Below are 15292 nucleotides of genomic sequence, written 5' to 3'. Positions count from 1 at the left end.
TTGTACATTTGTTTCAAACAAATTTGGGTCTAAAAGAGGAGTGAAGGTATCCTTGAAAGAAAACTCCATCCTTTGCAAGGTGCTAAGAGTCACATGGAGGATCTACTCATAAGTAATCCCAAAATACATAGAGAGGAAAATTGCTACTTACACAACTACAAAAAGGAAAATGAAAGCAATTGTGTGGCAAATAGACTTTGACTTGTGGCTAGAAAGTTTTAAAAGGCTGGGAAATATAATACAGCAATTATTATACTCAAGATATTTATTTGCCATTCAAGGCAATTTCATTTCAATAGATAATAGCAACACAATACTTGTTTTGCAAATGGGATTTGCAGTCTCTCTGTTGGAGTAATGGGACTGACCAATCAGTAGGAGCTTGGCTTCCTACATAGTTCAGATTAGTTTAAATATCCTTGATCCTTCTTGTGAAATTTAACCTGAAGATTCAGGAAAATCTAAAAAAAAAAAAAATCCATATGTTAAGGTTGCTTCTAAAGGTTTAGAGACATACAATTTCTAGGAAGAGAGAGAAAATACTAGAAATCTCAGTTCCAATACAAGCACCACTCATATTTCATTCCTTTCTCGAAACAGAAAGGGCTTGAACTCTGGAACCCTACTAACTTGTCAAACTGAGACCACATGTAAATACCATAGGAGTCAGAGGGCTTGGGTTCACTTCCTGGCTCCGGACCTCAGCTCTTCAGCTGTAAAACAAAGAAGTAGGATTTGATGGCCTCTTAGGCACCTTCCAGAGCAAAACTAATGATCTTCTGTTCCTAGATTGGTGCAGCCAGTGACTTTTATGCCCTCAGAGAAACAAACTCCCTCGTCATTGGATATAATGGGTTGAAACCTTCCTTTTCAGTTAACTTAAGGGGTAAGTAGTCTTCAATGGGTTAGCCTGGGAACTCTCTCTTCAGAATTCTCTATTTCTGTGGAGAAGTACATTCCAAGTTTGAAACTACCATTGTTGTTATTCCTGCTGCTTCTGCTGTTATTCCAAGTCATTTAGGGAGGAGCTAGTTGGAAAAGTGGATTGACTACAGGACTTTAAGTCAGGAAGAGATGAGTTTGAATCTAGTTTCAGAAACTTATTGACTGTGTGACTGAGCAAGTCATTCAACCTATTTCAGTTTCAGTTTTCCTCAGTTGTAAAATGAGAGGGATTTGACCTCAATGGAGTCTAAGTTTCTTTCCAGCTCTAAGTAGCCATGCCATGGTCTCCATGCCAGAGCATGTATTCTGGCCATTATCCTCACCTGCCTCAAAATAGAACTTTGGGCTTTGCCCCTTGATCAGACAGGTATATTTTGGCCTTAGCTTGCCCAGAACCAGACGCTCAGGCCATTGCCTGGCTCTTTCCACCCCACGTGCTTCCAGACCCCCATTATGTTATCTTCCTCCATTAGAATGGAAGTTCCTTGAGGGCAGGGTCTCTTGCTTACTTGTGTTTGTATCCCTAGCACTTAGAACACTTAGCATATAGCATCCTTAATATACGCTCTTTCTATCTATCATCTATCTAGTATTATTAGAAAACATTTATATCATGCATTTAAGTTTACAAGGAGTGATACATGTATATGTATATGTCTGTGTAATATGTACATGTATATATGCCTATGGATATGGATATAGATGTAGATATGTCAGAGGAATTCTGGAACCAGCTCATATAGGCTTGTAAGAGCCAATTATTAAAATTTCAGTTTGGGCATTTATACCTTGGCAATCAGCAAATGCTACAAATCAGGGCTTGATTTATTGTTTTGTTGACTGTCTAGACATAAAAAAGTAATGGCAAAAATAATACAGATTATTAACCAAAAGAATGTTGTATGCAGTAATTGCTATATTATTTTAAGAACAACTTTGAGAAAATGAGTCATTTTGACTATTATAAATACCTAAATTAACTACAAAGGACATATGAAGGAAGATGCTATCTGCATCCAGAGAAAGAACTGATAAATAGAAGTATGTATAGAATGATTTTACATATATATACATACCTGTGTCTAATGACAACCATCTCTAGGCTGGGGGGACAGAGGAAAAAAGGAAACAAAAAAGAAATTGACATGATAACTTTATTACATATTTTTTAAAAATAGCAAGTTGTACATAAAGATTTATAGTTTCATGTCCAACCTTTTTTTTATTATACTATATTATGGAAATGCTTATTCTATTAATTAATTAATTAAAAATAAAATAAATAAAAATTTTAAAAATGCAGATTAAACCTAAAAGTATGTTGTACACACAATTTTTTTTGGAGAGCGTTTTTTTTTAAATTACCAGTAAACCATTATGTGTATTGTGCATGTATGTGTGTGTCCATATATAAATATATTCAAAGTGTATATTTTATAATTATAATAAACAATTATATAAATATAATAGATTCTATATGAATATATGTGTATGCACACATGTGTATATATGTATATGGACACACAGCACACACACACACATATATACACATATATACTCACACATATTCCTTTAGTCCTCTCAATACTTTTCTGAGGTAGTTGATATTTTTATCCCCATTTATCCCCGTTTTAGAGATGAGGATATGGAGGCTGACAGAGCTTAAATAGTTTGTCCAGGTCACTTAAGACAGAATTTGAACTCAGGTATTTCTGTGACTACAAGTCTAGCCCTCTATCCTCTAAGCCATGAACTTTTGGAAGATAAACTATTTCTAAGTGATAAACTTCTTACACATATAAATAACATAAAAATAGGCAACCTGAAGTGTTTTTGAAAATTGAGCTTAAATGTTCAAGGGGATGTCTAGCATCCTTGTGGCAAGATGTGCTTTTATAATGATCAGTTGGGAAGTCTACCTGGGAACAGATTTGGGGGTCAATGGAGAATCAGTCTGGAGTCTCTATGATCTGCTGAGGGATGTGGCTGAATGTACAAACCCAGAATCTAAAGCAATGCCTTTGACGTGGCTGTGCAGACACTTACTCAGGTTTGGGCCTGGTGATTTTGCCTGATTAGTGATAGTGAAAGATATGGAAAAGGCCCAAGGAATGAATTCATTGCTACTGTGGTTCTTCCCGGATGATGGCTTCCCAGTGTGAAAGGACTGAATCATCACACTGGGGAGAAGACTCCACGTCCAGGTAGTCTTTGTCTGTGGCTATACTTCTGTAGAAATACACATTCAGGAAGCTTGAAAAGAGCTGAGGAAAGAAAGAATGTGAATTCTCTGCTCCTTCCAAGAGCCAGAAAACGAGCGGGTGAACGTTCCATCATCCAGTGAAGTCCTTCTCTGAGGACACACTGGATGTAGTGTGTGATATAGAAGAATGACCACTGATCTTAGAGTTAAAGCAGCCCTGTAACTAGCTGTGAAGTCATGGTCAAGTCACTTCTTGCCAAGACTCAGTTTCCTCATCTGTAAAATGGGCAAAATAACCCATGTACCTCCTGCTTCAGAGAGTTGTTATGGAGAAAGGGCTTTGTAAAAATTAAATAAAGCTCTACATAAATGTGAGCTGTAGTTATTATTATTGTTATGATCTCATTCTCATCTTTTCTAATGAGGTACAAGTAGAAAAGGTCCTGAACAAATCACAAACCTGCTGTCAATCTCTCATATTTAATCTTCTGATTTCACATGTCCGTCAAATGACTACTTATTGAAATTAAAATATTCAGATGTAAGTAAAATCATCTTCTCAATGTCACTGAGTGGACAATTGTGTTTACTGATAGGACAGAGAGAATGAGATGTACCTTATGCTTTCCCACAGGATTTTGGTTTCTTTTGCCAGGTCTCTATATTTTGAAAGCTTTTCATTTCACATAGGTTGGAGGTTATGAGCATTTGGTATGGTGGCAACTATTAAAATTCAAGATTTTATGGGTCAATGCTATGTTGAGATAGATTGAAGACAATGCTGTGCTAGGGAATGTTTAACAGCCATCTCTCTGGGGGAAAAATACACATGGTACAATTTTAAGTGTAATCTGTATTATTATTAATGTTTTCTCCATCACTTTATTACTCTAGATTATCAATAAAATAATAAATCCCTGATTTGTGGCATTTTCCAATTTCTGAGGAACAAGTGCTTACACTGAAAATTTAACAATTGACTTTTGTAAGCCGGTTTGAACTGGTTCCAGCACATCACAGATTGTTGGCAACTATATGGTCTGTAATGATGCTCCAGTAATAGTACAGTTTGTTTTAATTATCCAGGATTTTTTTTTTTTGCTATTTCCATTTATAGTTTGGAGACAGGTTGCCTCTTGAACAATTTGGAACTATTCCAAAGGGCTATAAATCTGTGCATACCCTTCGACCCAGCAATACCACTGCTAGGTTTGTATGCCAAAGAGATTTTTTTAAAAAGGAAAGGGACTTACATGTACAAAAATATTTATAGCCACTATTTTTGTGTTAGCAAAGAATTGGAAATTGAGGGGATATCTATCAACTGGGGAATGGATGAACAAGTTGTGACATATGACTGTAGTGGAATACTATTATACTATTGTACTATAGCAAATGATGAGCAGGACGCTTTCAGAAAAGCCTGGAAAGATTTAAATGAACTGATACAGAGTGAAGTGAGCAGAACCAGGAGAACATGATACATAGTAACAGCAATATTATATGATGATTAACTGTGAATGAGTTAGCTATTCTGACCAAACAATAATCTAAGACAATTTCAAAGGATTTATGATAAGAAATGCTATCTAAAAGAAGCAATGGAGTCTGAATGAAGCATACTGTTTTTCATTTTCTTGTGTGTGTGTTCTTGTGTCTGTATTTTCTTTCATGACATGATTAACATGGAAATGTGTTTTGCATGATTCGACATGTATAACCTATATCAAATTGCTTGTTGTTTCAGGGACAAGGAAATGGAGGGTGGGAGGGAAAGAATTTTGAACTCAAAATTAAAAGTAAAAGAATGCTAAAATTTGTTTTTACATGTAATTGGAAAAATATTATTAAAAAAAAGAATTGTGAGCTTCTGATAGATAATTCTGGCCACCTGATTGTATTTTGCTAGCAAGGAGCTAATTTTTATTATTAATTTTTTTTAGCCTGCAATTATGTGTTGTACAGTTTCAACTGTGTCCTTGGAAATTCTTCATCAATCAATAAACCCAGGTCTCTTAGTGATGTCCGCTGTAACTTCTGGTGGCAGTATCCTGATTTTATATCACCATCATAAACTGCTCAACTTCTGTAAATAGATTCATATGCTATTCAACCCTTCTTTGCTAATCTGAGTCTTCTTTGAATTCATGAGAATGTCACCTAAGGAAGACTTTTTGTTTCAAATCTTGGTGTCATTTTACAGAATCAATAACAAAGATGGTCCTTAAATATAAGACATGTAATTTGAAATAATTTTTAGGCAGAAAAAGATGTTCTCAATAATTTCTAATCTCATAATTATAACATTCTATGCTCTTATAATACGTTATTTGCAAATATGTGTTAAATGGTGACACCTCTTGATCAAATGTGGCATGGTACCTCAGCTCTATCAAACACTTCTATGTCCCCATACAAAAGAAGGAGGAGAGCAAACTGTACTTTTGGGACCACTAAGTTTGAAGAAAGAGAATCACTGGGAAGTGAGAGGAGAGCAGAGGTAAGATCTTGGAATCAGGAAAGTACTGACAAATGTAGAAATAATACAGAGATTAAGGACAAAGTACTCCTAGTCTAATACCCAATATTATCAAAAGCTTAGCCATTATATTAATACCTTCCTCAGTCAGAATTTTCAACTTTGCTTGTTTGAAGATTTTTTTCCCTTCAGAGAAATATATATCCAAGTTTAGGATAAAAGTTGGGAGAATTCTAAGATTTGCTTTATAGCTATTTGCCTTACGATCAACTTTTCTGGAATATAAGATGAGGGCTATATTTGCTGTTCTAATACTGTTGATCTTTTAAATGAGAGTGATTGGGAACTGAGATAAAAGGTGCGAAAGTGCTTTGAAAATTGTACAATTTGCAGTCACAAGATCATTCTCTTTGATTAAGATGATAGAAGCAAAACACAATTCTTATATTTCTACTTTCTCTTTGTAGTTGGTTAATATTACACCATCCACCTCCAATTTGCAGTCCTGTCCCTTTCTTGTTCTTCTTACTTTGAAAAAGCTCAAAATAGGTTATTTTTATTTTCTTTAGACTAAGAAAAGTAGGGAATGAGCTGAGAGTTTGGTAGAGAAAATATGCTGACAAAGAATTGCAGAATCTCAGAACCAGAAAACACCTGAGAAATCATCTAATCCAAGCCATACTCAAATAGGAATTTTCTCTACCATGTCCCCAGCAAATGGTCATTAAACCTTTGCTTGATAACCTCTAATGATGGAAAATTCACCACCTCATGAGGCAGCAATTTCTACTTTTTTTGTAGCTCTAATTATTAGAAAAATTTTTCCTTAAATTGAGTTGAAATCTGCCTATGACTCTTCTAGTTCCTGCTCCCTATGGCCAAGAAGAACAACTCTAATTCCCTTTTCAACATGGCAATCTTTCAATTATTTGAATACTATAATCACTCCCCACCTTTAAAAAAATCTATTGTGTTTTTGTGGGTTTAGTCCATTCTTTTTTTCTATTTTTAAAAATTGGCACTGGTTATGTTTTCTTTCTTCTTTTAAACATTTCCTCTTGGAACTCTAATGAGAGGACCTTGTGCAGCCTCAAACATTTCTTTGGATGCCTCCCATTTTTCTACATCATTAGACTTATCCATGATAGTGTCATTAGAATTACATTTGTAGAGTTCTGCATTCCCCTTTAGTATGATCCCTTTTAGTCACTGTGCAGGATATGATACCATTCTTTTCTCTGAATATTTTGAAATCTGCTTACCTTAAATCTTGGGAACAGTTCATACCAAGCCTATTGTTCCCTTACTTTGCTTTTGAGAATCTTGTGAGAAAAAGGCACACAATCTGAGAGTTTAAAGGAGTGGAATCCTCTCATTTGGAAAGACAAAATCACCTGTAAGTCGAGACTTAGCATAGTTAGAACTCCAGCAGATGTCAGGGCAGTTGAAGACTCCCATTTCTACTGTATCATGCCTTTAGGCAGATTTTGTAATCTGCATTTAGAGCGGAAAAGGTCAATAGAGATCACCTAGTCCAACCTTCTCATTTTATGGACTAGAAACATGAGGCTCGGGGAGATTAAGTGATTTAATCTAAGTTACCCTGGTATCTAGTACATGAGATAGTAGCAGCCTTTGATGAAAAGCCATGTCTTCTGGAACCAGGGTTCTGTCCATCACAGTAAGCTGTGTTCCGATTCAGATCAGCTTTTCTTTGCAAGAGAAGAGTAAAATGACTTTTTTTAACAGAGTTTTATTTGCATATTATAGTTGTTTACCATTATTATGATGAAACAAAACTGATAATTGTAATGATAACTTCTGGCAAACTGGTGGTACTCAGAAAAAGCCCAGTGATTCTCATGCAGTGATATCACATTAGTTGACGGAGGTTCAGCTTCTAAACAAGAAAAAAAAACACACACACAAAAATACTCTCAGTCTCAGTTCCCCTCCCTTTCTCCTGCTGAGCACTATATATTAGGAAAAAGCCAAGTAGGGCTAATATGGCTTTTCAGTCACAGGAACTGGTTTCAAATCCCACCTTTGATATATATATCTATAGATATCTATTTATATCTATAGATATATAGATATAGATAGATATTAATATGACTTTGGACAAGTCGTTTAACCTGTCTATACCTCAATTTACTTATTTGTAAAATGATGGGAGTGACATCTTGGTCCCCTGTCCCCTCTAGATCTTAGTTACTATTTTCCTATGAAGGCAGGTGCAGTTTGTGGCTTGCTATTCTTAGCTTGTCTCTGTTTCTCCAGCTCTAAAGCTGATGACAGGAAAAAACAAAAAGACAAGCTTCAAAAGGGAGGAGTCATTATTCCTTAGGGCAGAGTCCTCCAGTAAAGCATCAGGTCCATATTCTTTGCTACACCTACCTAGAAACTGCAGTATCATTATCCCCGAATATCATCCTAGTCTTCCTGAGAGCTGCCAACGCATCTTTCATGCACAAAGGACCTGTCTTGGGGCTAATTCTTGAGACTCCCCAGAGCAAACTAACTAATGAGAGAAAATCATCTGAATCATCCTCTGGGAAGGGGGTGGTATGTTTACAAGGCAAGGAAAGGGAAATCATTTCTGGCAAAAAAAGAGAAAGCAAACTGAATTTTACCAGTGGCCCCAAAACCCTGAGTGCTATTACTAGCATCACGGCTATTTAGAAAGATGTTATATCTTGGCACAGGGTGGAGAAATAAGAAACTTCTACTTAAGCAATGGCCCTGTCCTGGGCAGCCAGCCTCCATCAGCTAATTAATCAACAACTTGAGTAGTATGGAAAAAAAAAACCTGGGATAAATCAAAAGTGAAATACCACAGTGAGTATACAGTAAAACCAATGCACTATAGTACAACTAAATGGACTTGGCATTTTCCTAGGAGATGGCCCATGACAACAACCATCTCTAAAGACCCAAATGCATCAACAAAGGTATATGAAGCTCCATCCCTATCCCTGCACCCCAGATTTCTTACTATATTCCCTACATGGGGTAGACAAGATGGAATAGGAAGCTATTTATGTGCTATGATATGAGAGCTTCCATGAAATACATCTCTCTCTCTCACTATGCCTGGTTTGACACCATGAGTGAAATCTACCATTACAGAACTATGACTGTAAGGTAAATCCAAGTCTCCCAGAGTCATAGTGGACAGTTATTAACTATTAATACCTTAGCTTGGATTACTTGACCAGATTATCGCCAGAATCATAGGTTGTAGAGATGGAAAGGACTTTAGATATCATCTAGTCTACTCCAATCAATTTATTTTACAGATGAAGAGACTAAGTAATTTGGAGATTTTTAATAATAATGAGATTTTAAGTAATTTGCTTAACACTATATAAGATCCTTAGGAACAAGAACTATTTCTTTATGTTGTCTTTATATTCCAAATACCTAGCACAGTGCCTTGTACATAACAGGCAATTAATGGATGCCTAAGAATTGAATTGCCCAAGATCATAGAGGAAGGAAGGGAGGAAAGAAGGAAGGAAGGAAGGAAGGAAGGAAGGAAGGAAGGAAGGAAGGAAAGGGAAAGGAAAAGAAGGGAAGGGAAGGGAAGGGAAGGAAGGGAGGAAGTGTCAGAAACAAGTGTCAGAAGTCATATAGTTAATAAGAGTATTATTTTTTTTTACCAGTAATACAAATATTTTTATTACCATTTTACAGAGAAAAGGACCAAGAGAGTTTTAAATGACTTGACTACTTTTTTTTTCATAAGCTTTAGAGTTTAAAATTTTTCTCTCCCTCCATCCCTACCTCCCTCCCCAACACAACAAGCCATCAGGTATAGGCTATACATATACATTCCTATTAAACATATTTTCTCATCAGTGATGTTGTAAGTAAGAATTAGAACCAATAGGAGGAACCACCAGAAAGAGGAAACAAAACACAACAGAAGAAAAAAATAGCAAATAGTATGCTTTGATCTGCATTCAAACGCCTTAGTTCTTTCTTCTTTGTGGATAGCATTTTCCATCACGAGGCCTTTGGAAATGTAATAAGAGTCTTATTTGAACTGAGTTCTCCTTGACTCCAGGCACAGAGCTCTATCCATTGCACCAACTTAGCTGTCTTTGTAAGTATACCAGTGCTAGAATTTAATCCCAGATCTGAATCCAGTATTTTTTCCAGTATAGTGTATCTCCTGCTCCCTATAGTGTATAAAACCCCAAAAGGAGGAGACAGAAACTGAAAAAGTTTGATGAGGGTCTTTCCTGTCAAGAAAGTGGGGTCCACATATCTGAACTGAGAACATGGGATATTTCTGCTCCCAGTAAGAGTTAGGCAAATTCAGGCCTACTATAATCGTCCCATTCTACTTAATGCTTCCTCCATAAGAAGCAGGCCCACAGACTCTATAGACATTACAGAAAACATAAGCAGAGAACTTTAATGGAAGGTGAGGAAGCAGAAAGCTGAATCATTTTTGAACTCTGGCAAGTTTGATTTTACTTTCATCTGCCTCAGGTTCTTCTTCTGAAAATGGGAACAAAATGATAGTATTGAAAATGTTGGGTGAATTCATTAATGCCTATAAATCAGGTATGGAACCATAACAAGAAACCTAGATTTGAAGACAGAATTAATGGATTTGAACCCTGGCTGGACCATTTATTTGCTTTGTGACCTTGTTCTGTGCCTCAGTTTCCATCTTAGTAAAATGAAGGGGTTGGGCTAGCCTGTGGAGCTCGAGGCCACAGGTGGCCCTCTTGGACCTTAAGTGCAGCCCTTTGACTGAATCTACAAATTTGAATTCAATCAAAGGGTCACATTTGAGGACCTAGAAGGCCACATGTGATCTCGAGGCTGCAGTTCCCCACCCTGCTAGATGAACTTTAAGTTCCCTATTGATCCTAAAACCCTATCGTCCTCAACTTTATAGAAATTCCTTTAATTCAATTTTATTAATTATTTATTTGAATTTATTAATTTGAATTTATTAATTCAGTTCAATCAAAAGGATTGAATATCAGAATTAATTACTAGGTGCCAAAGAGAAATAGCCCCTGCCCTTAAGGAGATGACATTCAAATGGGAGAGATGCCATGTCCTTCTGTCAATATATGTAGTGTATTTATAAAATATAAGGTTGTCTGGAAAAGAAGGCAACTTGAAGGACCAGGAAAGGCTTCCTGTCGAAGCATATTACTAAGAAGTCTCACAAATGGATCTTTAATCAGAGGTTCAACATTATCTTACAAAAAACAAACAACAACAATTAAAAAAAATTAAAAAATTAAATCAATAGTGTGTGATCTTTAATTCCATTTGGATTTCTTGTTCCTTAATAGAGTACTTCCATTTATCCTGTCTCTTTGGAATGAGACACCTATGTGGAGAGCTTTTTGTGCCTAGGTAGGAGAAGCTCACGGTTTACATCTCCTGAGCTCAACAGAAGGAGGGAACTGGGGTTGGTTGTTTTTATTTCTGCTGCTACATGAAGAGCAAGTCATCCTTCATCTTTTATCAAGAAAGGAAGGCACAAGGACAAGCAAACAGAATGGCTGCCTGCATTTACCTCTGATTAAAAAATTATGACTATTTATATGTAAATTAGGTGCAGGCCCTGAAAGTTGCAAAGTTTGGGTGTGTCTTTCTTGCCAGTGGTATTGCTGAATTGGCACCAGTGGTCACCACTGCTTTGGCATGAGGAGGGGAAAGATGGGTAGAAATGGTGGTTTTACTGCACCCCATTTGGGAAAAGTGTAAGTAAGAGCCTCAAAACTCTGTCTTATGTTTATACAAATGCCATTTGTTAAGTTTGTGAACATGTTTTTTTAGAGGTTAGGGTTTTTTTGTTTGTTTGTTTTAAATCTAATAGATACCTTCTGTCCAGTTGAAGTCTCTCCCTTCCTTTGAGAGCAAATTTCGATGTTTGTTTTTGCATGAAGCCTTCCTTGAACTTCCCCCGCAACCCCCCCCCCCACTCCTACCCAGGTGAAAGTGATTTTCTGCCTTTCCTCTTATGTATTGGTCAGTCCTGTCCAATGCTTCATGACACCATTTGGGGTTGTCTTTGCAGAGATACTAGTGTGGTTTGCTTGTTTCCTTCTCCAGACCATTTTACAAATGAAGAAACTGAGGCAAACAGGGTGAAGTGACTTACCTAGGGTCACACAGCTAGTAAGTGTCTGAGGTCAGATTTGAACTCAGGAAGATGAGTCCTCCTGACCCCAGGCCTAGCACTCTATCCACTGTGCTACCTAGCAGCCCTTTTCTCATATAGTAGAGTGTTAAGTCTCATTGATCTAGAATTGGAAAGGACCTCAGAGGCCAAATGATCCACCATCCTGATTTTAGGGATAGGGAAACTGAAACCTAAGGAGATTAAATAACCTTGCTCAAGGTCACTTGCTAGTGAGAATCAGAGATAGCATTCAAACCCAAGGCTTCTGACTCCAGAACTACTATTCATTCCACTGTACCATGGTTTGCCATCATATTCAAGACACATGATACTTACTTATGTATATGCTGTATCCACCCTCTTGTTCCCCATTTGTCCTTTGCTGTCCCTCCATTCCAGCCCTCCAGTGGACCATAATGTCCATGAAAGCAAGAACTCTGTCCTTCTCCTATATATCCCTAGTGCCCAGAAGTAAATGTCCACTGATTGAAAGGAACTGACCGATACTACATGTCTACAAGGGAGGGAGGGCAAAAGGACACTAAAGGGGAATGGAGTAAGCATTTATATACTACCTACTACAAACCAGGCTCTTTCCTAAGTGCTTTTCAACAAATAATATCTCATTTGATCCTCACAATAAACTTGCAAGTTAGGTGCTATTATTAGCCCCATATTACTGTTGAAACTCAAGCAGACAGAAGTTAAGTGACTTGCCCAGGGTCACACAACAATAAGTGTCTGAGGTCACATTTGAACTCAAGTCTTCCTGACTCTAGGTCCATCATTCTTATCTACTGCACCATTAGCTTCTATGAAAAAAGAGAAGTGAAGTGGTTTGATTTCTCTGAAGTCACACAGTTGTCCAGCTGGGAACAGAATATGACTCTTTCTCCAACTGCCCTCTATATATGCAAGTTTGTATATGCAGCTTTCTGAACAACCACATGTACTATCACCCAGAGAGATATCTATGCAGCACAGATTACTTCTGACTTCGGATTCAAACATGGCTCAATCACAAGTCTCAACCTGTGAGCTTGTAGCAGATAATGCTGGGACACCCTTCCCCTTTCCCTGCCCCATCTTACAGAAGCTGTATTTTCAACACCAGCAGTGAGTGGGTTTGCCTCTTTCTAGTACTTGCCATCTTCCCCCGTATACCAGCAGATTGCTAAAGCTCTATTGATTCAATTGTTCTTTGTAGAGAGGTCACAGGGAGTTTGGATGAATATTAGAACCCTTTTGCTGGGAAATATTGGATAGTAGTTGTTATACTTTCTATATGGATTCAGTGTGTAGTTACGGGAATGAATGACCCTAAGACTGATGCCTCCTCTTTTTAAAAGGTCGAGACAAAACTGCAGCCAGGCAGTCACTACTACCAGTTTAGAGTCAGAGGACTTAGGTTTTAATCCTAGTTCAGTCACTTATCTTGGGCAACTCAGTTGAATTCAATGTTTATTAACTGCCTGCTATGTGCAAGGCACTGGGCATATAAAGACAAGAACTAAACAATCCCTTCCTTCGAAGAATTTATTTTCTGTTGGGGGTGGGATGTATCATATAGACAATTGAGACTATACAAAGTAATTCTAAGAGGGAAATCTTTGGGAAGATCAGGGAAGGCTTGCTGTAGGAGGTGGCACCTGGAATGAGTACACTGTCATGCAACTTCCCTTGGCTTTAGCTTCTCCTTTTGTAAAATGAGGGGGTTGGCCCATGTGACTGCTGAGATCCCATCTATACCTGAATTCTTCAGTTCTTTGAGTTGCTCCCATTAGACTGTAAGCTCCTTGAGGGCAGGGACTATGTTTTGCCTCTTTTTGTATCTCAAGTGCCTGGTATATAGTAGGTGCTTAATAAATGTTTATCGATTGACTGATTGTTCCTTTGTAGGCCTCCTTTTCTGCTCCACATTGAGACCTGGGTTCTGTGTAAATTGTTCAGACACCTGAATTGTTCCCTGGGGAGACCATGGAGGAGGACCACGGCCACCAAGGTGAGAACATCAGAAAAAAAAGTCCAATTCCTAGCTATTCCCCTCTTTCCAAGCCATCCATCCACCTATCACTCAGGAGAGGTTCTGTCTCTGGGCCAATCTCAGAACTCTCTCTCCTCTCAGTATCCACAGCTGGAGCCGGGCCTTCTCTTGGCAAGCTCCTTTCCCTGGGTGTGACATTGCTGGAGGCCAAAGCTGAGTTTCTGTTGTATGCCTGCCAGTGTACACAACTCCGACAGGCTGCGGCCCGAGGAAGGAGGCTGTCATTTGCCTGGGCCTTGTTTAGAAATGATAACTGTTTGACAGAGGATCAGGGAAGGGGCAAGGAGGAGCTCAAAGCAGCCCAGAGAAGCAAGCAATGCCTAGGACTGTGGGACAGAGAGCCAGAAGGGGACCCTAGAGACCATTTGGGCCAATACCCTCATTTTACGAATGAGAAAACTGAGGCCCAGGGATTTGCCCAAGATCATATTGCTAGTCAATAGCAGAATGAGGATTTGACCCAAGTCTTCTGACTCCATATATACAATTCTTTCTGTTCCATATCACTGACTTGGGGACAAATATGTAACAAATCATGTCTCCTTTCGGTTTTGTTTTACTCTAGAGAAGGACTAATGAACCTGGCTCTGCTACTCCTCTTTGCCAGGCTTGAGAGAATGTCTCTGTGTCAGGAAAGGAAAACAAGCACACAACTTCTTCTGGGGTGTATGAAGAGAGGGATAGGCAGCAAGAGGGGCCCAGAAGCCCAAAGAATTTTGACTCACTTTGTGCTCTAGAAGAACAACAGTCAAGAAAGCTTTGGACCCAGATGGGAGCTCACTTGAGTAGCAGATGGCGGAGCCCCAAGCCCCAGAAAGGGAGCGAGGAGCACGGAGAAGAGGAGCAGAACTCGAAGGGAAGTCAGGTCTGCAGTTGCACTAGGGCATGACAATGCTCTCTCCTTCCCCGGCTCCCTGGGCTACCCTGCCTTTCCTCACCTGCCTCCTTTGTTGGCGTTCCTATGATGAGGCAAGCCTTCTTCCAAAGCTGGCAATTGGCAATTAGTCAGCCAGGCAAAAGCAGCCACAGACTTAGACAGCAAGGCATCTGAACAGCTGGTTTCACCAGGCATTTGGGAATGTGTGTGCATGTATGTGTACATGTGTGTATAGATATATATGTATGTGTGTACATATGTCTGTATATACATATGTGTGTATATGTGTATGTGTATGTATACACAGAAAAAGAGAGAGACAGAGAGAGAGAGACAGAGACGCAGAGGGAGAAGAAGGAAGGAAGGAAAGAAGGAAGACAAGAGTACGGAGCAATCTCCTAACCATCATAATGGAGGATTAGGGTTGTTGTAGGGGAGCTAGAGTACTGACTTTTAAATCCAGGTGACTGGGGTTCAAATCCTGGTTCTGCTTGTGACCTTAAGTTTCTTCATTTGTAAAATGTGTATATTCAGGGGGTGTGTGTGTGTGTGTGTGTGTGTGTGTGTGTGTGTGTGTGTGTGTG

The 15292-nt window shown here is 38.5% G+C and overlaps 1 long non-coding RNA gene across 2 annotated transcripts in view; it reads left to right on the top strand.

The window, feature by feature from the left end:
• The first annotated feature begins 695 nt into the window (after window positions 1-695).
• Window positions 696-15292, top strand: part of LOC114046810 — a 37591-nt gene continuing 22994 nt past the window's right edge. For both annotated transcript variants that reach the window (XR_003569549.1, XR_003569548.1), the window contains exons 1-2: window positions 696-886; window positions 13687-13789. This is a non-coding gene — a long non-coding RNA (uncharacterized LOC114046810). The remainder of the gene's footprint in view (window positions 887-13686; window positions 13790-15292) is intronic.

Source organism: Vombatus ursinus, unplaced genomic scaffold (assembly GCF_900497805.2).
Source record: "Vombatus ursinus unplaced genomic scaffold, bare-nosed wombat genome assembly UNPS02014785.1, whole genome shotgun sequence".
Classification (NCBI taxonomy): Eukaryota; Metazoa; Chordata; class Mammalia; order Diprotodontia; family Vombatidae; genus Vombatus; species Vombatus ursinus.
This window is presented reverse-complemented; position numbering and strand designations above follow the sequence as displayed.